Here is a 23,388-nt window from a genome sequence, read left to right as displayed (position 1 = left end):
AATGAAAGAAAACTAAGCTTTTTCACTAGCAAATCTAGTGAAAGTTCTTCAGGCAGAATGCAAATGATACCAAATACAAATGTAGATTTTCAGAAAAGAATGAAGAGCACTGTAAGTAGTAAACGTATGACTGATTACAAAAACAATGCCCTCTTAATAACTAGATAAATACACAATAAATGCATATGACAGTTTAAAAACATCTCTATCTCTATAGTGGGATTTTGGCATAATCTGATGTGATACATACAAATCATACCATAACTAATGGGGGGAAAGTAAATGGATATAAATGATTATAAGGTTTTTAGAATTTCACATAAACTGGTACAATATCAACCCAAAATTGTGACAAGTTAAAGATGGGTATATAATCCTAAGAACAACCAATAAAATAAAATTCAGATAGCTATAGTTAAAATCAATGACTAAATTAAAAGGAAGTTATAAAAATATTCAATGAATGTAAATGAAAACACAAAAGGAGAAATAGAAACAAAAAGTAGAGAAGATAAAAATTTTGTTATAAGTTAGCAGACTTAAATTTAGCCATGTTAATAATTAGCTTAATATATTAACAGAATAAACATTTAAAGAGAGAAAATTCAAATAAATTTAAATAGCAAAACCAGTTATGTACCCTTCTTAAAACAGGTAAAAAGTAAAAAAGATAGAAAAACAAATACCACAAATACAGTAAGCTTAAGAAAGTAAAGTGATTGTGTTAATATCAGATAAATAAAACTTCATGACAAAGAAGAGAAATAATGGTAAAAGTGTTATTAATAAGAAAGACATAACAATCCTAAGTATGTACATTCCCAACAGAACTGTTTTAAAATCCATGAAGAAAAACTGACAGAATAAAAGTGAGAAATAGACAATTCTATTGTCATGAGATTATAATACCCCTCTCAAAAATTAATAGAACCAGATAAAAATATTAGAAAAAAAGAGAGAAGATCTGAAAAACTCTGCTAACCACTTTGTCCTAATTGGTATTGATAAAACACCACATCCAAAAATTGTAGAATCCACAAAATATACATGATATATTTAGTGAGATTGATCACCTTCTATACTACTAAAATATCTCAATGAATTTCAGAAGACCAAAATCATAATGATTGTGTTTTCTGACAAAGTAACAAACTGCTAAAGTTAAAACAAATAATAAACTAGAAATGAATAACAAGATATATACAAAAATTCCAAATATTTGAAAACTAGACCACATTTTTTTTTTTTTTTTTTTTATGATAGTCACACAGAGAGAGAGAAAGAGGCAGACACAGGCAGAGGGAGAAGCAGGCTCCATGCACCGGGAGCCCGACGTGGGATTCGATCCCGGGTCTCCAGGATCACGCCCTGGGCCAAAGGCAGGCGCCAAACCGCTGCGCCACCCAGGGATCCCTAGACCACATATTTCTAAATAATTCTTGGGTCAAAAAATATGAGGGAAATTAGAAATACTTCAAATTGGATATAATTAAAATAATACATATCAAATAAGAGGAATGCATTTCGGTGCTTAGAGGGAAATTTATAGCAGTCAATGCTTATTTTTTTAAAGATTGTATTTATTTACTTGGGGGGGGTAGGGGGATGGGGAGAAGCAGAGATAAACGGACATGCAGACTCCACACTGAGTGCAGAGCCCTACACGGGGCATGATCCCACCACCCTGAGATCATGACTTGAGCTGAAATCAAGATTTGTATGCTCAACTAACTGAGCCACCCAGGCACCCCAGTGAATGTTTATTTTTTTATTTTTATTTTTAAAATATTTTACTTATTTATTCATGAGAAACACACAGGGAGAGAGAGAGAGAGAGAGGCAGAGATACAGGCAGAGTGAGAAGTAGGTTCCACGCAGGGAGCCCGATGCAGGACTCGATTGCGGGACTACAGAACCACGCCCTGGGCCAAAGGCAGACGCTGAACTGCTGAGCCACCCAGGGATCCCTATGAATGTTTATTTATTTTATTTTATTTTATTATTTTTATTTTATTTATTGTATTGTATTATTTATTTTATTTTATTATTTTAAATTTTGTTTATTTATTCATGATAGACAGAGAGAGAGAGACAGGCAGAGGGAGAAGCAGGATCCATGCCAGGAGCCTGACACGGAACTCGATCTTGGGACTCCAGGACCACGCCACGGGCCAAAGGCAGGTGCTGAGCCCCTGAGCCACCCAGGGATCCCCATGAATGTTTATTTTAAATCTAAAATCAATGCTGTGAAGTTCTACCTTAAGGAGCTACAAAAAAAGAAGAGTGAAGTATACCTAAAGTAGAAGAAAATGGTAAAGAAAATAGTATAATTAAATGAAATAAAAAAGAGACAACAGGACAAATTAACAGAGTCAAGACTTGGTTCTTCTAAGAAATGAAAAAAAATTAATAAGCCACTACCTAGGAATAAGGAGAATACAAATTACCAATATTAGGAATGAAAGAATGATGTATCTCTTGGTCTATGTGCTAGTTTTATGGCTGTGTTCCTTTTTAAAAAAAATCATTGAAGTGTATTCTAATGATTTGTGTGCTTTTCTGTATGTATATTAAGTTTCAATAAATAGCTTGCTTATTAACAAGTAACAAAGCTCTAAGAACATGATTTTTAATTGCTCTCAAAGTTAGAAGACGTGAAATCAGACAGAGGGTATATTTGTTAGCTTGGACTACTGTAACAAAATACCATGCACTAGGGGGTCTTGAACAACAGAAATTTATTTTCTTACAATTCTGGAGACTGAAAGTGTGAGATCAGGGCGCCAGCATGGTTGGGTTCTGGCAAGAACCCTTATTCTAGATTGTAGATAGCTGCTTTTTTGTTGATACTTATGGCCTTTCTTGGGATTTCTCTCTCTCTCTCTCTTCCTCTTCTTAGAAGGTCAAATCATATAGCATTGGGATCCCACTCTTGTGACCTCATTTAACCACAATATTTGCTAAAAGCCCTATCTCCAACTATAGTCACATTGAAGGTTAGGGCTTCAACAGATGAATTTTGGAGGAAACACAATTCAGTCCATTGTAGAAGGGATGAGTTGAAGTTTAAAATTCTCCAGAAATAGATCTGATATGGTATATAAGACATTTGTTAGGAAGTGCTCTTGGGATCAACAAGTATGGAAAGCAGAAGAAGAAGGATTGTGCCAGAGAAACTGAGCTGTGATGCAGTCTCAAGAAAGCCCACAGCTGACTCCATGGGGAACTCTGTAAATAGATGGCTCTTCAGAGCTACCCCCAAATAGGACAAGACAACATTGTTCTACAATGGCCAGTCACTGCATGTGAGCTGCCCTAGGAAAGAACAAGGTCTTAGACAAGTTGACTCCTCAGCAGAGACAATTCCAAAAGAAAGAAAAGTAACAGCAGACAATCCCTCTGCCCCCAACAGCTGGGTGAATAAATCTTTCAGTTCTGATAGGCAATGCAGCACAGCATCCTCAAAATGTTACCTGGAAAAAAGTTAACTGCACACCTTTATCTTGGTGATAGACCTTCAGCCTACCAGACTTGGAAACTCCAGTGCAACAAGGTTTGTGCTGACCAAGGATATGGACTCAACTTGGCAAGGCTCTGAAAGATTATTATTTACAATTGCCATACTGATACATTAATTTGCAATGAGCTGTATATTTGTCAATGTAAAACTTGTAAGCTGCTAATATATAATCAGAAAGGTCTTGCTTAGTATAGAAATAACTGGTAGTATAATTTGAATAATTAATAACATCAAGCCCAATACCCAGGCCCAGATTAGTGCCAGGTCTTTAATATAATAAGGGTCACGTTCAATATGTTATAAAGCAGTTAAATTTAGTTATCCTGTATTTTTGGCTTTCTCATACCTTTCTTCTTACAATTACTTAATTGTAAGTAATTAAAGTAAAAATACTCCAAAATCTGATCCTGAGGTATGTTTAATACACTGTTCCTCCTAGATAAACCAAACTGAATGATGAAACCAGCAATGCAGAAATAAATGAATCACCCTTGAGATACCAGGAAGCCCTGGCCACTGGACTTGTGAAAATATCAGTCCACTGTATCTTTTATGCTTGACTGCTAAAATCTGAAGCATCACTGTTTATCTGATAGCACTCCAAAAAATGGAGTCAGACTTCGATTACGTAATTAGATATGATGGGCAGGTTATCCAAATGGCAGAAATGAAGAGGAGTGGAGCACAGATGTAAAGAAAGAATTAGATTATTCAGAGAGGACATGAAGGACAGTGAATTCATGTAGCATATATTTGGGGAAAACTAAATGGATAAATAATTTTGAGAGAGGATGAGAATAATTTGTATTTCTGAAAATGACTCTTTCCTTGATGAGTTCAAGACTGCTCTTTAAAATAATGTCATTAATCATATAAAAACATGGATAAATTTCATAGATATGTTATGATGAAACAGACAGTATTATTCCATTTATGTGAAATTTAAAATCCAATAAAATATTTCAGTGGAGTAGATGTGCTTTTTCTTTTCTATTTTTTTAGAGAGTTTGAGTAGGGAGGGGCTGAGGGAGAGGATAAAGAGAATCTTAAGCAGACTCCACAATAAGAGTGGAGCCCAACACAGGGCTCAATCTCACAACCCCCTGAGATCATGACCTGAGCTGAAATTAAGAGTTAGATATTTAACAGACTGAGCCCCCCAGGCACCTCAATAGTGGTTATTTTTGGAGGGAAGTATTGACTGAGAGGGGCTTGAGGGAGCCATCTGTGGTGCAGGAAATTATTTTGATATGTGTCGTGGTTACCTGGATTTACACATTAGAAAATAATTCATCAAGCTATAAACCTAAGATCTGTGCACTTTTATTGCATGTAAACTACACCTCAAATGAAAGTAAAAAGGGAATAAAATAATTGGGGAGTTCATCTATCCTTATATTTCATGCTATCCATAGCTTACTAATTTAAGGGAAATAACAAGCTGTATGTAAAACTTTAGGGTAAATGCTTGTATTTGGTTCATAATAATCACAGAATCTTAGGATTTCAGGATTTCTTGGGTTATTCATCAGGCAAATGGCATATATCAGCTTCATACAGTGTGGTGGTATTTTGCACCAAAAAACCTTTCAATTAAGATGTGTTATTTTTAAAAATTAATTTAAAAAATAAAGGTAAAAAACATGAGCCTTATAATGGTTGAATGAGGTCACTGATTTGGTGGGTGGCACAAGAGCAAATGAACTCCAGACTGACAGCCTCCAGGTCATTTATTCTCCTGCTCTCTCCACTCCATAGTTTTGCATTTTTGGAATCCATTCACATGGCATTGATCCCACTTCCGGTAAAATCGGAGTAAAAAATGGAGTCAGGCACACTTGCTTAAAACATTCACCCTTCCTCCTTTTGAAACCCAAATCACTTCCTCAATATGATAATATGCATCGACAGAGAGGTTAGTATTCAATGTGTGGTAAATGATGGATGCTAGAAAGTTGCATCATCTAAAAATTGTTCCTCCCAACTCCTTGCCGCCCCCTGCCTATCATGACATCCTAAATACACCCAAATACATGCAAACTCAATCCATTTCTCGGGATCATAAAGGCTTTTTGTGGGGGCAAGAAGGAAGGCTTTGAGAGTTATCTATATTTTAAAAAGTTATCTTTATTAAATTTCCAATATTTCTAGTGTGTCTATAAATGAGAAAGAAGAAACCCAGTAGGGGAAATCATCATAGCCAAGCTCTGTATTCTTGATAAACTTACCTACGATAATCTTTTCCATGTTTATCTAAATAATACCAGCGATATAACTCTAGTGGTCTGGCATTATTATACCTTCAATTTCTGCAGCAATAGCATGTACCATTACTGCAGCTTTGAGGATGTTACAATGGTTTAACGTTTGGTTGATGAATCTTCATTGAGCACCTACTATGTATGCCTGATACTATCCTTGATGTGTGTGAATCAGCATCAATGATAGCAGAGGTGTCCCACCTCTGCAAGGAGCTTGCATTCCAGTGGGAGAGAAAGCCCATAAGTAACCAAATAAACAACAGTAATTATGAAACCACAGAAGTTTTTAAATTGCAGTGCTTACAAAATTGCAATCAGTGCTATGAGGGAAACAGATTGCAAAGATTTTTTTTTTTTTAAGGAAGAAGGCCTACTGTAGACACAGTAACTTTAAATTGAGATTTCCAAAGTGAGGATAAACAAGACACATTATAAGACATATGAAGAACAAAGAGAAGACTTCCATCCAACTGTAGGGAACCTGAAGAAGCCTTCCTGGTGGGATTAATCACCTCCCATGTCTTATCCACGCTTAGCCACATCCTCTCATTACATAACTAAATTCTATTGCTTTTCTAGTTCACATATGTGAAACTCTCTAAACAATACTTTCTCCAGACTAAATAACTGTAAGTTCTTTCCCTTTTCTCAGATTTTCTCCATAATTATCATTCTGTAAATTTGTTCTAAAGAAAATGTCCATAATTGCTTATAATGTAGCTTATACCAGGGGGTGGATGGGGACTGGTAGCATTTAGAAGAAAGAAAAATAAGCTTGGCAAAGAATTAGGAGAAGAAAAAAGATCACTGAACAGCAAGAAGAAATGGGATAGATTTGAACTCAGCAAAGAAGGCAAACGAAAGAGAATTGCAGAGAGAAAAAATGGCATCAGTTCCAAGGTTGTTCAGGGACAGAGAGAGAAACTGCAAACATTCACATGACAATTCAGTGAGAGTGAGGCCTCTTTAAAAAAAAAAAAAAACTAAAACAAAACACACACACACACACACAAACCTGTCACAAAATGGCAACAGACACACCGATAGAGATTACATGTGAAGAAAAAAGAGGTAGAGAGAAAAGATAGAGGGATGAGAGAGTCCCACTGATTTTATCTAGAAAGACAGAAATGTAAAAGCTATGTCTGAGATTACTACAGGTTTATATGATACAAATATTCCTACCACTAACAGAAGCTCTCCCTGGGTCCTTCTCCAATTTTTTAATAACTATCCTGTCCAAAATTCTCTCTGGGAGCCCTACAAAATTCTTTCTGGGCAAAATGCTGAGTTGAGCAAATCTCACTTGAGATTGCAGTCAGATAACTGCTGAAACTGGAGTCACTTTAGGGCTTGATTAAGCTGGAAATCCAAGATGGCACACTCACAGGACTGGAAGTTTATTCTGGCTATTGGCTGGTATTGAGCTGGGCTGTTAACTAGAGTACCTACACATGTCCTCTCTAGTATGCTGGTTGGTCACAGTGGGCCTCCACCAGAGTCCTTTGAGTGTGTCTAGATCTAGGGCAGTAAAACCCAATTGTCCCTAAACAAGAGATGGTTTTGATAAAAAAGGAAGGGAGAGGGTAGAGGTGGGGAATTAAAAGGCATGAGGATGAATGTAATCTTGCAACAAATGTGGGACTCTGCAGAAGGTTAGCTACAGCATCAAACTGGGTACATTTTCTAGAAGACACAAGATAATCCACCCCTCTCTAGGGCTCCAAAACACCTGCACCAGGAAGCATAAGATTCATATTCATATTAAGAGGAAAAATAGATAGCTATGCCTACTCGTTTGACGAGAAAGGCTTTTACGCATCAATAAAATGCTCGCTTGTCAACATTATGTGGCATGTAGGCCCATAAAGAACAATTGCTGAAAGTCTTTGCACATTCAGATTAAAATAAAACTGCTGAACAAAAGCCATATTGTACACAGGTCTAAACTTGAATGGCTGGAGGGGGTTTTATATGAGTATTTTTAGTGACATGCACTGAGAATATACCTATCTCTGGTTCAGTGCTTATTGAAGAGCCAGAAGTTTTTATGAGCTAATGTACTCTTGACTGAGCTATGTGTATTTTCTAAAGGATTACTTTATATTCTCAAATACATTGAATTCACATCTAAAAGCTAAAGTTATCTGCTGAAAAACAATAAGCTGATTAGAAAGCGGGCAAGTGACTTGGTGTTTTATTTTTTAAAACATGATTTCTGAACATGGTGTCAAAAATACCTATAGGAACCGAGCGTAGGAAGCTTTGGTGAAGCTTACACTGTCCTTGATCTCATCCACAGCCCAAAAACTTGGAACATCCTTGCCTGAAACTGTTCCAGCCAAAAGACAAAAAACAAACAAAAAACCCCACAATTCTAAAATAAAAAAAAATTAAAAACTGAAAAAATACCTCATGTACCGTATCATCTTTTGTCTGCAAAGCCATGGATCATATTGGGGTCTCAGAGCCACGTAAGTTCCCCATCCCAGACTCCTTGCCATGGGTTCAAGAATGTTCCACTTAGTATATGCTTTCAGTCTGGTGCCTTCTCTGGGTGATCTAAGAGGCTACAACCCCTTTGGGAATTTATCAGGTAGGTATCTGGATTTCTGCATCTGGTAGAGTACTGACAAAGACATCAAGGGTATGCAATTTTGTAATCACCCTTATAGAGGAGAATTCATGTGGAGCTGTGTTTCTGCCATTTTCCTAACCTGCCAATGCTGTTATGTCACTGAACCAGTTTATGAATCACAGCAAAATGTGTCCACTCAAGGGACTTCATGAGAAAACTGATCAGTTTGGGAAGTACTATTATAAAATGTTGATTTCATTTTATATTTGCAATTTGTTGATTATGCCTGGAGTTCTTTTAAATTACAAAGGGCAGGGTACAGGACATAGAGGCCAGAAATCTGGGACTTCATCTCATTCATTTTCCTAGGTCTGATCTTGAGCAAATCAAGCCCATGTTCTGTTCCTGCAGTCGTGTCATAGGGTAAATGAATTTTCTTTCTCTCTCACTCTTTTTTTTTTTCTATGTGGTGTTTCTCATTCTAAAATTATATTACAGTGAGAAGGAGAACAATAGTAGCCTGGCTGTAAATGTGAAGAAATATCTTTTCCTTAAGAAACAAGAAGCTTTGGAATAAGGCATTACAAAAAGTATATTGTACATTAGCACAACGAGCATACTGGTACCAATTAATTAATATAATTTCACAAAAGACTTTCAGATATTTCATTTTTTCATTCTATCTATATAAATGGGACTGAGAGAGCAAGCTGGAAATTTAGAGTAGATAAAAATAGTACATATAAGGTAAAACCAATCATTTTCAAGCATTTAGTATTGTCATTTAATCAACAAATCATGTTTAGTTTTATTTTAGCAGACAAATAATTGTCAAGCATTTCAACAAATTTTTAACTAGTGGTATCAATATTTCAAAATATTTTTTCAACTAACAATTTTCAACCTAATTTTCAAGCATTTAATGTTCATCATATTCCTTAATAAACAAATCATGTTCAGGCTTCTTGTGTGTATTGGTTGCCACTGTGAATCGAGCAAAAACACAAATTAATTACATGTTGACATTTGGTAAATAAAAATATTCAGTTAATTCTTCCAAAGTATGCATTTTATTTTTCTGTTCTTTATTTTTTTTAATTGTTGGTTTCACTTGAAGATTGGCTATGATGATTTGGAGTCTCTTTCAGCCTTTTTACTCATTCATTATAATTTGGGGTTTGATTTTTCTATGATGAAGATTTTCTCTACTACTTGGTGGACTTGATTGGGATGCCAGAGGGGAAGCATTTGTTAATCTGGAGTTTAATGAGGAATACTGATGACCCCTCTCCAAAATCCTAAAATGGAAGCCCAATAGATAGATACAGCAGGTTACAGAAAGTTGGCAACTGCAGGAGTAGGCCAAAGTTAGCCAGATTTTTTAATTTCCTCAGAGATGTTGGAGATCTGGGATTTTATATAAAATCTCCATGACTGTTGGAAGGGCAAAAAAAATCTCAGATAACTTGAGAAATGGATTTAATTTTTAACAATGTGAGTGAACCCGAATGGATCTTCATTAACTCCAGGTATAAGAGTGGCAACAACCTAATGCCAGAAATCCAGCAACAATAGCTAGGGTCAAGGATTCATTCTGTTGGGAAGGAAAATTTTTACTCTACCCTTCAAGATTCTTCTGGCTGGTCTAAGAATTAAATTGACATGAAATAGATTAATAGGAGAAAATCAAATTTAATTACATACTTACCAGGAAACCACACAGACATGAGATTTCAAAGACAGGCAAACTGAGGTTTATATGTCATCTCAAACTAAGGAGAAGGGAGTAGGAGTCTACTACTTCAAAAGAAAGGAAAGCAATTCAGGAAGATGAAAAAGACGATATGATTGGCCAACAAATGTTTGCCAAGGCCATTCAGAAACAATGGGACAGAGAGGAATTTTAACAAACACTTTGCTAAATTCCTCTGGGCCTACCACACCAAGTTCACCTTATATTGTAGTTATTTGTGGTGACCATTTTCTGGAGCAGGTGCTCTATCTAAATTATTTTAAACCATTAGGGGGAAGATGAAAGTTTCTTCCCAGTGTTTTGGGCCTCGTTATTTTAGCTTGAAATAATCTTTTTTTAAAAAATGTTTATTTAAACTCAATTTGCCAACATATAACACCCAGTACTCATCCCATCAAGTGCCCCCCTAGTGCCCATCACCCAGTTACCCCAACCTCCCACACTCCTCCCCTTCCGCAACCCTTTGTTTCTCAGAGTTAGGAGTCTCTCATGGTTTGTCTTCCTCTGAAATGATCTTCATGACTAAGTGGTATGGCTTGGGGCAGCCTGCCTTAGGGCCCCTACAATTTCAAAAGGAAATTTTTTAAACAGCATTTTTTTCCATCAATATTTGATACCACGACAACTAGTGCTTAATATGTTTAAGTAAATATCCAATGTAATAGAATTGCATGTCTTTATTTTCCTTTCTCTTTAAAGTGTAGATGTATATATATTCACAGTCACATGATTTGACATTGTCACATAATCAGCTCAAATTTGAAGAGCAAAATATTTAGCAGAAATAAAATATTCTGGTATAAAAATGAATCATAAGTCATAGCTTTGTCCTGAACATCAAATAAACATTTTTGAATTTCCTAAGAATGTGACTTGATGATTTGAGCAGTAATGACCTCGACAACTAAACAAGTATTATAGGAATGACTTGGGATCAAAGACAGATGAATGAAAATGTGTCTCAGAAGCACCAGCAGATGGCAGGAGAGGAGAAAAAATTCCAAACTCTAAGAGCTGATCAGCTTCCATGCTAGAGTGTGACAATTTTTTAATCATTTGTCTGCCAAGCTGTCAGCCTAGTATCTCCTTCTCTCTACCTATTGTGGAGACATAGGAAGTCTCTGACAGTAAGTCAAGAGTTCAGGGCATTTTGCAAAGGCCTTTATAGTGGAAACATGACACATCTCTTAACTGAAATTTGGGTTGTGGAAAATGCCAGTAAAATACCTGCTAGTCCTGGGGAATTTTGGTGTCTGCACTCCAGCCTTGGTTCCACCATTAACTGGTGCAGTGAGGGACAGTCACTGGGGTTCAGTCTCCATATCTTTTTTATTTCTATTTATTTCTATCTTTATTTTTTATTAAGTAAGTAAGTAGGCAGGCTCCACACTGGGTGTGGAGCCCACCATGGAGCTTGAACTCAGACTATGAGATCAAGACCTACGCTGAGATCACGAGTCAGACACTTAACTGAGTGACCCACTCAGGCACCCCACTTCTATTTTAAAATGAAAGGCATCAAGTACTACCTAATGACAAGAGCATACGGTTTTATTTTTTATTTTTTTTTAAGATTTTATTTATTTATTCATGATAGTCACACAGAGAGAGACAGAGAGGCAGAGACACAGGCAGAGGGAGAAGCAGGCTCCATGCACCGGGAGCCCGACGTGGGATTCGATCCCGGGTCTCCAGGATCGCGCCCTGGGCCAAAGGCAGGCGCCAAACCGCTGCGCCACCCAGGGATCCCGAGCATACGGTTTTAAAGTGAACCAAGTATGTCTTCTGAATACTTTTTTAACTTTCTCTTCTTTTCGGGAAATATTTAATGAGACCTGTGCTCTAATCATGATGCATGAATTAGCGGCCCTGATGCAGGACTGCAGTGGTGTCTATGCCTGGGGTGCCTTTCCCACACAGTCTCCAAGGAACCCCCTAAGTGGCTGCCCTGTTGAACTCAGACTAAATGGATTAGGGATCCCTAGATTCTCTGAAAGGGATTTAAAAGGCTCAAATAGAAATTTCTTTACAACTCCCTTGGGGAATTTTTTCAAAAGTCATGTGTGTATGGGAGATGTGTGTATATATACAATACATGTCATTTCAATGACTCACAAAGTCAGAGACTCTGCTTTAAACTATTTTTTTTTATCCCTTACTTGACTGTGTGACTTAAATCAGCCATTTAAATCTGTTGTGCCTCAAATTTCCCATCTATAGAGTTAATATCTATTGTGTCAAGTTATGGTGAGCAGGGCCATTTGCAGACATTCATAGGCACTAGGTATTTTACAAGTCCTACCTTACAAAATAATAAGCATATTTAGAAGACACTTATACACCTTATTAAATACAAGACATTGTTTTAAAAATATTCAAGAGAATTTTACTCTTTTACTAAAAAATGGTTAATATTGGGGTACCTATGCGGCTCAGTGGTTGAGCATCTGCCTTTGGCTCAGGTCGTGATCCTGGAGCCCTGGGATCAAGTCCTGCATCAGGCTCCCTGCAGGGAGCCTGCTTCTCCCTCTGCCTAGGTCTCTGCCTCTCTCTGTGTGTCTCTCATGAATAAATAAATAAAACGTTTTAAAAATGGTTAATATTAATTTCACTTTTGCAGTTTTCCTTTTGTGTTTTGGACCAATATATTTTTGCCAAGTCTCAACCATTTTTATAATTTGTTGCAGAGCCATAAGCCCTAAACACTGTTCCTGTAGGGGTAACAGATAATACATTTCTTGTTGTGAGGTTTAAATGAGATAATCCACATGAAAAGCTTCCAACTATGCAGACCCATACAAAGCACTTGACAAAATGTCAACTGGGATTATTAATTGTCTTGACTGCCTAAATTCTGAGACTATCCAGAGACACAAGACCAACTAGAGGGGGATGCTGACGCACTAGCTCATGGCTCTCAATCCTGCCAATTTGAACGCCTGTGGATTTAAAAATGCTGATGCCCAGACCACTTGCCAGGTCAAGCATAACATACTCTCTGGGGTGGAGTATTTTTAACACTCTCCAAGATGACTCCCTATACAAAGTTGAAATCACAGAGCTAAGTAAAGGTGAGCATTCTTTATTATTTTTTTTAAGATTTTATTTATTTATTCATGAGAGACACACAGAGAGAGAGGCAGAGACACAGGCAGAGGGAGAAGCAGGCTCCATGCTGGGAGCCCAATGTGGGACTCCATCCAGGTCTCCAGGATCATGCTCTGGGCTAGAGGCAGCAGCTAAACCGCTGAACCACCCGGGGTTGCCCCCAGCTGTTTTCTGACAATCCTGATGCACACTGATTTTGAGAGTCACTGTTTAAGGAAACACGTTTGTGTTCTGTCAGGATTTCAAAACTGATTATTAAAATTCTAGGATAACGCAGTTTGAAAAGGCTGATGTTACTTAAGTCATAGCATGCACACACACACACAAAATCATTTTCTTCAAGTGGTTGACAAACAGGTTCTCACCACCTCCACCTCAAACTACCTACTCAAGTAGCAATCACACTTTGAACAAAGAGATGTAATTGTCACAATTGTCTTTCCTCATATACATGTTAAACTCCCCTGGTCCATATTCTGACTCATATCAAGAGCAGAACATATGTGAATAAAGTCAGGGTTTTTCCTCCCTCTGTATTCTATTAATTCTATGATCTATAAATTCTCCTCCCACAAAAACTCTTTACCAATTTCCCTTCGTACTTTCTTTAGACCTCAGGGTTCACAGTACTGCTTTGAACCTTCTTTACATTTCTCCTTCATACAAGTGATTTACATGCCAAACGTGAGCCTGGACCTAGTCAGCAGGGAGGGTTCCTTGGTCACTCATGTAGGGCTCCGGGTAGGAATTTCTTACTACTTCCTGCCTTCTCCTGTTTGGTGGGTAACATTCATCTCTGTTTCTTTCAACGTATTCTTATTAACTTGGTCTGTTTCCATTTTGCATTTGCCATATTTCATCAAGTAACCCTATTGAATGTTATCTCGTTATTAGCAACTCCAACAATTCCAATGTATTTGAATGTCTACCTTCAAAGCACTACTAATACCTTGTGATCTGGCCACAATTTAGAAACTGTCAAAACCCACTTCCCTAGGATGAGGACTATAATCTGAGTAATGACCCTGGCTGGTTTTTACTCATCTCTGTCCCCATCTTTTCTCAAATCCCAAATTTGGCCCTTTGGCCTTCTAATGGACTGGCACCTATGCCCCAACATTCCTTTCAGTACAATTTCTAGCTCTACCTCTTTAGCTCTACCAAAGCTAATGGGTAATTCTGAAACTTAGCTACACTTGGCTACACCTTAGGACAACTAAAGTCCTTCAAAGAATACCAATGCTTGATTTCAGGCCCCAGAAATTCTGATTTAATTGGTCAGTCTGGACTTAACTGAGATATCAGAATGTGTTAAAGCTCCCTGGGTGGCTCTAATACAACAAAATTTGTGAACCACTACCCTAGAGGGACACCCACCTGCCAGGATGGCTCCCACACCTCCTGTACCTTAGAGTGGCTCTACAGGCCTGATTACCTGGCACTTTGCTGCCCTCTGCTGGCTTCTCTCAGCTTCACCTCCAACAGGCCAGACCATCTGAAAGCTGGTTTAAAAGCGATTAGAAAAGTAGGTTGCAGGTATCCAAAAAATCTAATATATTCTAACTCTCCTTTTTTAGTTCCTTTTTTTTGTTTGTTTTTTTCACCTGAAATAGTATCTGAGCAGGAAACTAGATTTTTTTTTTCCTAGCCAGCTGCCTATTTTCTTGGCTAAGTAAGAGATACTGACAAACTGTGTGGGTCAGGAAAGAGGAGAAAGATGCTGATGTGTGTTCAGAGACACCCCTGACTGGGAGGGTCAGAGAAGAGTTCTGTGGAGCACAGAGATCTTTCTGAACTCACTGACAGGCTGGAGTAATGGAATTTTTTAATTTTGAGGGTTTCCTTTTCTGTGCTCATGCTGTACTTTATCACAACAATTGCAATAATATCTGTTGACTTAAAAAAAATCCTTAATTCTTGTTATGTGCCAGCTTTGGCTGTTGGTGCTTCACCTCTCATCTTACAATTGCCCCCATTTTAAAGATAAGGAAAATGTCTCAGAAGAATTGACTTATCTAAGAAAGCATAGTAAGATAGTAAGTGGCTGTTACAGGCTGAATTGTGTCTCCTCTAAAATGTGTATGTCAAAGTCCTACCTCCCTAATTCCATCTCAGAATGTGACTGCTATTTAGAGGGAGGGTTTTTAAAAAGGTAATTCAATTAAAATGAAGTCATTATGGGAGTCCTAATCCAATCAGACTGGTGTCCTAATAAGAAGAGGAAATTTGGACACAGTCATGCAAACAGAAGACGATGTGAAGACATGGGGGGAACACAGCCATCTACAAGCCAAGGAGAAAGGCCTGGAACAGAACCTCTCTCATGGCCCTCAGAATGACCCAACCCTGTCAACCAACACTTAAATCTCAGATTCCCAGCCTCCAGAACTGTGAGAAGTAGATTTCTGTTGTTTGCCACCTTGCCACCGTGGCACTTTGTTCTGGTAGCCCCAGCAAATATACAGGGACAGAGTCAGGATTTGAATCTAGACCTGGAAAATTTCAAAACTTTGCTTACTGAATCACAGAACAACCTTAATCCTGGAAACTGTAAATTATTTTATAAGTGATTTTGAAAGTATTATAAAGCACTCTCATAAAGTATTATGCTCATCCATAGTAATTACCTTCTGCATTTCCGCAGCCAAAAAGAGTCTTGCTTTGGTGAAAATACCTTTATATAGTATTTCACAATATATCTTTACATATAAAGTTCTGGGCTTTTCTCTTTGGCTATGCTACAAAATTCTCCTTTCAATGCTAGAACTTCTGTAACCTCAAGGTTCAATTCAATCTAAAATTGCTTTCGTTCATCTTCTTCAGATCATAAACACTCCTCATTTTCACCTCTGTTATCTGATTTGCCTCCCATGGTTACATTTTTCTGGTAGTTCTTCCCTACTCATGAGAATTCTGAATAGTCACATGATTTTCCTATTAAGTGAAAAAAAGATAAGCATACTACCTTTTCTTTTTCTAATAAGCAACTAGATAATTTAAATTGTCCATTTTAGCTATGCCCTGTGATTAGCTAATGATCTCACAAACTGCTCAGAAAAAAAAAAAAATTCATCCATTTTTTTTGTTGTTTTGGAAACTTGCCTTTTCTCTTCTTTTTTGTATAATAAGCTCCTTGTTGATTTCCACTCTAAGCTATCAAAAAACTCCTACCCACCTTTCAATCATTTTTACCTTTGTCAATGAAATAACAACCACATATTTTTGGATCCCACTTCCTTCTACTGACCCCCTCTTTAGTTCACTCATTTGTTTTTTAAAAACTTTTTGTTAATGCCTTTTCAGCATTTTGAGGCCAGCAGGCAAAATTTGTAGATCATACCCGTATTGCAACATCAGGATGAAAATACCACAAACATTTCCTGGGCCTTCACAGACCACCTGAGGTTTCCTATGATTCAGAACATTGAGACAGTCCTTGTGAATCATGTAGTCAAGATGACCACAGGATTAACCTCACTCCACCAAGGAGGATAAACAGCTGTTTATAGATGGTATTTATACGCAACTAAGGGAGTCTTGCTGGAGGTTTTTTAGTGAGTTGGATCCCAGGGATCCTTTGGAGACATAACCTACATCCCACACCCGTGTGGGTTTAGAATGTTCAACTCTCAGAGAAGGTTTCTTTCATGCACTGCTTGTGGGTACCCTCAGTACACAACACAGGCTTCTCAGCTGGAAGAAACAGAAAGTGACCCTGAATGATGTAAGCAGAAAAACAATTTATTGAAAAAACTATATTAGATAGCTTCCAGAATTGTCATGAGGGCCAGGGAAGTGAGCTCAGAAAACAGCAGAAAATGAGGGCAGGCAGTGCCACACCTTGGCACAGATCCATCTAGAAGGAATAGCACTTTTACTTCCACTAAAAGTACTATGGTAGCCTTTAAAGATGGAAACTACTCAGGCTGCAAAATGTATTCTTTGCAGGTGGTAGTGGCTTTACATCTCTACCACCAGACTCGAATGTACACCAAACAAATGTGATTGGCCTAAGTGAGGTAAATGCTTTTCAGCTGCCAAGAATGCTGTGTAACTGAGCATCAGGCCTTTTTTAATTCTAAGGAAAAATAAGTCATTTTTTGGGTATTGAGTTTGATAAGTTATTTATAGATTTTGGAATACTAACCCTTTATCATATATGTTGTTTGCAAATATCTTTTCCCATTCCATTCCAAGGGTTGCCTTTTAGTTTGTTCATTATTTCCTTTGCTGTGCAGAAGCTGTTTATCTTGATAAAGTCCCAATAGTTTTGCTTTTGTTTCTCTTACCTCTGAAGATGTGTCTAGCAAGAAGTAGCCATGACCAATGTCAAAAAAGTTACTGCCTATATTCTCCTCTAGGATTTTGATGGTTTCACATTTAGGTCTTTCATCCATTGGAATTTATTTATTTATTTTTTAAATCTTTTTTTTTTTAATTTTTATTTATTTATGATAGTCACAGAGAGAGAGAGAGAGGCAGAGACACAGGCATAGGGAGAAGCAGGCTCCATGCACCGGGAGCCCGACGTGGGATTCGATCCCGGGTCTCCAGGATCGCGCCCTGGGCCAAAGGCAGGCGCCAAACCGCTGCGCCACCCAGGGATCCCTGGAATTTATTTTTTGTGTATAAGAAAGTGGTCCAGTTTCATATGTGGAATTTCAAAAACAAAACAGATGAACATAAGGGGGAAAAAGAGAGAGGCAAACCAGAAAACAGACCCTAAACCATAGAAAATAAGATAAGGGTTAGTAGAGGGGATGTGGGTGGGGAGGTGGGTTGAATGGGTGATGGGGTTAAAGAGGGCACTTGTGTTGAGCACTGGATGTTGTAAGTGATAAATCACTAAATTCTATACCTGAAACTAATGCTAAACTGAGTGTTAACTAGATGGAATTTAAATAAAAACTTGAAAAAGATTCTAAGTAGAAATAGACTCTGCCTCCTACAAAGACTCATAAAAGGAGACATCCCAAACATAGAAGCATGGGTTTGGATGCTGAATAACAAATAAAAAGTACAGATATCCTCCACACTCCACTACTTCCCATCCCAAACCATTGCTACTAGGTGGTACAACAGAATCACCCCTTATTTCCAAAAATGTACACTTCCCAAAGGAAGAAAGGTTAAAATCTCATTATTTACTACATCCCAATCTAGTTGAGATCAATTATTGTAGTTTTATCATGATCCTGTCTCCATATTCTCCTTTGGACTCAACGAGATAGTTAACCATTTCCAACACACCGTATACAGCACAATAACATATAGGAAAAGGAGAGAATTAACTTAATAGATGAATTTAAAAGTTAGCCTAAGTAAATACACAAATTACTGCAAGGAAGGGAGTATGGTACAAATCATAGGGTTGTGATCCTCATTTTTACCACTAGTCCCTTGGCAATGGTTGCTACTTATGACTCCTTTCTGCTGGTCCTCATTCCAAATTATTATGATGTCAGCTGATCTGGGTTCCTTACCTGGTGAGAGATGGTCTATCTCTGAGGGCTCTGACCATCACAGGGAACACTCCAGTACCACACTCACTTCTTCTCCACAGTCTACTGGCAGCCCTATCTCCTTGACACCATCAATTGTGAAAGCCAACACTGAAACCCACTTTGACCTCTTCACCCAAAGGCCACAGAAACCCAAAACAGCCCAGTGGCAGTCTCAGCTTACAATTCAAGGAAAGCAATTTGTAGGTAAAAGCCTTCATTTCTAAACCAGCAGCTGCTAGTCATAGGGAAAGAAGGCACGTTTTTCCAATTGATTTATTAAAAATAATAATAACAGGCACATCCTCACATTACTTGGTTCTCAAGACCACATGTAGCTAGGAAAGAAAAAAAAAAAACCCTCATACATATACATCTTACAAGACAGCACCCAAATCTCATTAATGTGTGGTCTCTCCTAGCTGATGCTGTATCAAAGTTCTCAATAAACTATGCCACCATCTATAAAGGGTACATTTTCCATATGGAAATTAGAGTGCATAGTCAGACTAGTGAATCCTATGTACATCAACTCATTGCTTTACATGCTCACTATACGGCAATTTCTCATTTGGAAGGTTGTGAAATATCATGAGTCTGTAAGTATTCAGAGAGTCCATGGATAGTGATGCTGGAAGTATGGCAGGAGGAAAGGCAAATCTAAAGCCACAATGAGATTTTGTTTCACTTCATAGCAGAAAGGGCTCAATAGTGAAAAACATAGCACATAAAATCTACAGTGAAAAACTGTTTTGGAGGGAAACATTTTTGAATCTGTGGAAATAACAAACCTCAAAATAAAAATAAAAATGATATAACTTCAGTCAGAAGATGAGCTAGGCCCTGGATTTTGAGTACATAGAATGTTCTTTCTCTTGCCCCACCTCCTCCGGTGAAATTTAGAAACATCCAACTGATTCGTTCATTTATTCGAACACTTATGGATAACAAATTAGGTATCGAATAAGCCAGTGCATATGTAAATAACCATTGGGTATATAAAGAGGAGTTCAGAAGAGAGTCTGAGGCTGGAGATAAAAATCTCTGGGCAATGGGCAGACAGTAACTGAGTCAGTGAATGTCAATGAGGGGGCCTCAGAAGCAGATCTAGGCAAGAAAGGGAGACATTCTAGTCCTAAACCTTGAGGATATCCAACAGCCAATGAGATTAATAGACTTCTGTTATCTCTCTGTGTCCCTGGGGAACATCTAAATTAAATGAAATATAGCAAATGAAACCTCACTTGTAACATGGAAAACATAATCTGCTATGGAAAAAATGACACAAAGAGAATTCTTAGAATGACCAATGCAGAAACGTGGCACATAGAAAAATTAGGGTTAGAATAATTCTGGAGGTCTCCAGTACTATTCAAGAAGAGATTAATCTTGATTTATTTAGAGAAATTTTTTTTGCCTAAAATGGAGCAGTGTATGAATTTAAAATATTTAAAAGAAATGATGTGTAAGCCTTTTTTTTTTTTTTTTAAGATTTTATTTACTTATTCATGAAAGACACAGAAAGGCAGAGACAGAGAGGCAGAGGGAGAAGCAGGCTCCCTGCAGGGAGACCTATGTGGGACTCAATCTCAGGACCCGGAATCAAGCCCTGAGTTAAAGGTCGATACTCAATCACTGAACCACCCAGGTGCCCTTGTGTAAGACTTTCTAACCACATTTTCCTCCAATCCTATGGGGCGGAGGGTTGATGATGTATAGAAGTGCTTGCGAAGAAGGAGCTAGTCTTTCATCCTTTGAACCTGGATTAAAGGAGGTAAAGGTGAGTGTGTATATAGAAAAATAAGTAGCACAGGGCAGGAAGAGAAGGTCACATGTGATGGCCTGTGACTCGTAGCAAATCCTGATGCACAGGTGAGTGATGGTTAAATCAGTGGTTTAAAAGGAATGAGTTAATTTTGTCATTTGATAATTAAGGGAAATGGAACAAGTGGCTGGCAGAGAACAAATAAGGGGGACGTACAGGTGTCAATAAAGTTTCTGTTCAGGTAAATCACCAAGAATTTTTACATAAGGTTGCTTAATACAAATTTAAGATAAAACTGCCTTTCGAATGGTAGCACCTTGAGCCTATGGTAGTTGACACCCAAACAATCAGCTATTTATTTTTTAAAAAACAGAGTGTTTAGTGTCTAGGAGACAAAAGTATTAGGTAGCTGATTTTTTACATTCCAGAGCCAGTGGGTTTTCATGGTACAGATACACCTAATTTTTTTTTCTCAGGGAACTAAAGCAAATTAATGTTCTATTCATGGATCTTCTCTAAATAAATCGTAGAGAACCAGAGAGAGGCTGGGAAAGAAAACAAAACAAAAGCCTGCGATATGAGCTAAGACTGCTGTTAACAATTGTTTACCCTCTTTTGTCCTTTCTTCCCCTGTACCATTGAATTTATTCCAAGGGGCCTTAACCACCCCCCCCCCCCACACACACACACACACACCACCACCACCTACCTCCACTTCACAGCTCAGGTCATTGGCTAAACTATAAAATTTTAAATCCAGCCATTGTTCATGAGGAGACTCAAGGCCACTCATGCAGGGTCTGTTAGAGCCTACACAGCTGTAAGCAACAGCCCAATTATATCCTACACCAGGGAGTGTCTCCCCATTCCCAAGGAAGGTTAACCAAAACTTAGGATGTTAGATTTTGTTAGTGCTTTTTGCCCCACAAGTGAAGTTAAGCCTAAAAGAAATTAATGATATGTCTGCGTGTCATGGATAAATAGAAAGATCTCATTCAAACCTGTATGTCCTTTTACTAGGCAACATGGACTTCCTCCTAAGTACCTAATTATCAAACTAGCTCCTCCTGGAACTTGATTTCCTCTTTTTAGAGGAATGCTACCAGTTCCTAAAAATATAGGATTTTTTTCTTCCCAGAGTGACAATGCTGCCTATGTTTGTAAAATATACGTTAGGCAAAGAGTCCATTGATCAAACTCTTTTTTGAGGGATTCCTGGGTGGTTCAGCGGTTTGACGCCTGCCTTTGGCCCAGGGCACGATCCTGGAGTCCCGGGATCGAGTCCCACGTTGGGCTCCTGGCGTGGAGCCTGCTTCTCCCTCCCCCTATGTCTCTGCCTCACTCTCTCTCTGTCTATCATGAATAAATAAATAAATCTTTAAAAAAAAAAAAACTGTTTCTGAAGTTATTTGAATGCTATTTTAAGATTGTTAAATAAGACTTCCATTTTCTATATATGGATTTCTCTAAGGAGTTGTAGAGGAAATTACTGAATTATATCAGTACACTGTGTTTTCCTGCATATTTTGCTAGCCGGTCTCTCCATTAGTGAAATTGACTTGAAAGCCAATGAAATATTTCAATGAGATAGCAGAGTTTTAATATCAGCTAATGAAACTAATTTCTCAATTCATCTGTTTGCTTTTTCCAAGGGCATCCAACCAAACCTTTCAGAAAAAAATTAGTATGTTGTCTTCCTTTTATTAAATCAACTCTGAGATAATGGCCAAATGCATGTGGAAGAGATGTCCAGCTCCACCATTTAAATCCTTCTGGGCATTTCGGCATGAATCCACTGTTTAGGGCTCATCAAAAAAGCAGCAGCCTGATGAGGATACATGCAGAATCCTGGGGAAGATGGCAATTTATATGTTCCTCTCTTTAGCACTGATTTGCTCTCAGTAAGGTTTACAGCCTTGGTTTCCTCCCTTTCTTTGAACTGGTAAGTATTTATATCTGGTCTGTACATCACCCTCAAAAAACTGGCTAGTGCTACCAGTATTTTTTTTTAATTCTTATAAAGAGACCTCAGATTCTGATCACTACAGCCAATTCTCTCATAAATATTGTTCTCAAGTATTTAAACATAAATTGTTACATATTTATTATTTTACAATCTTATTACCATTTAGAAAAGAGTATGTAATACTTGTTAATAAAAGTTTAAAAATGTATGAAGTATTTGATTACTAACAGAACCCCTATGTTCTGACGTCTCCCACACATCTTATCTTTTAAATGTGCCTGTTTCTCTCCCCCCCACACACTGTTTTCTCTTTCTCCCCACTGCCATTCCCCCCACCCCTTTGCTCACACTTACTTCCACTCTGGCTATCTCTCTCCAGCTTTTGTGTGCTTTCTTATGGCTTCCGCTTGTGAGCTGTCTTCAGAGGACTGCGGTTGGCCTCCTGGAGCAGTATCACCCACAAAGGAGGAGAGTTGGCAGGGCCTGGGGGCTACACTTCCCTGGGCAAGGAGCCACAGCCAATGACCAGCCAGTGGAAGCATTAAAACCCAGCTGCCTTGCTTTGAGGCTGGTCAAAGGCCTAAGTGCAATTTCCTCTTAAAGGCTCCCATCAAGATCAGGCTGCCACTGGGACTCAGGCAGAGGCTGTACCCTTGCATGGCCTCTTCCCTCCCAGGGCTTACTTCTCCCACCTCCTCAGAGGAATCCTTGGGAAGCACTTACTTCACCATTTATACAAAAATATTCATCTTTGAGCCAGCTTCGGGGGGTGGGGGAGACCTAAGACACCATCAAAAAGGTTTCCATGTCTCTAATATTACCCTTCAGATTTCCTTGTTCAAGGGAACAAGAGTAACTGTGCCTGTAACAAAAGTAATCCTTCAAAAATCCAAGTCTGCTCACGACATGGATCTGCTTCAAACCTTTCAAGGATGC

The 23,388-nt window shown here is 38.1% G+C and overlaps 2 long non-coding RNA genes across 4 annotated transcripts in view; both read right to left on the bottom strand.

Moving 5' to 3' along the window:
• Positions 1-23,066, bottom strand: part of LOC144293991 (uncharacterized) — a 159,273-nt gene extending 136,207 nt beyond the window's left edge. The window contains exon 1 of one of the 3 annotated variants that reach the window (XR_013361377.1): positions 22,807-23,066. This is a non-coding gene — a long non-coding RNA (uncharacterized LOC144293991). The remainder of the gene's footprint in view (positions 1-22,806) is intronic. The other 2 variants (XR_013361378.1, XR_013361379.1) reach the window with 2 other exon arrangements.
• On the bottom strand, positions 9,168-18,660 carry LOC144293992 (uncharacterized). Its single transcript, XR_013361380.1, has 3 exons — positions 18,611-18,660; positions 14,656-14,722; positions 9,168-9,343 (listed from the first exon to the last, which is right to left on the bottom strand). It is a non-coding gene; the product is annotated as an uncharacterized LOC144293992 (long non-coding RNA).
• Positions 23,067-23,388: the final 322 nt, after the last annotated feature.

This window comes from Canis aureus, chromosome 22 (genome assembly GCF_053574225.1).
Source record: "Canis aureus isolate CA01 chromosome 22, VMU_Caureus_v.1.0, whole genome shotgun sequence".
In the NCBI taxonomy this organism is placed as follows: domain Eukaryota; kingdom Metazoa; phylum Chordata; class Mammalia; order Carnivora; family Canidae; genus Canis; species Canis aureus.
This window is presented reverse-complemented; position numbering and strand designations above follow the sequence as displayed.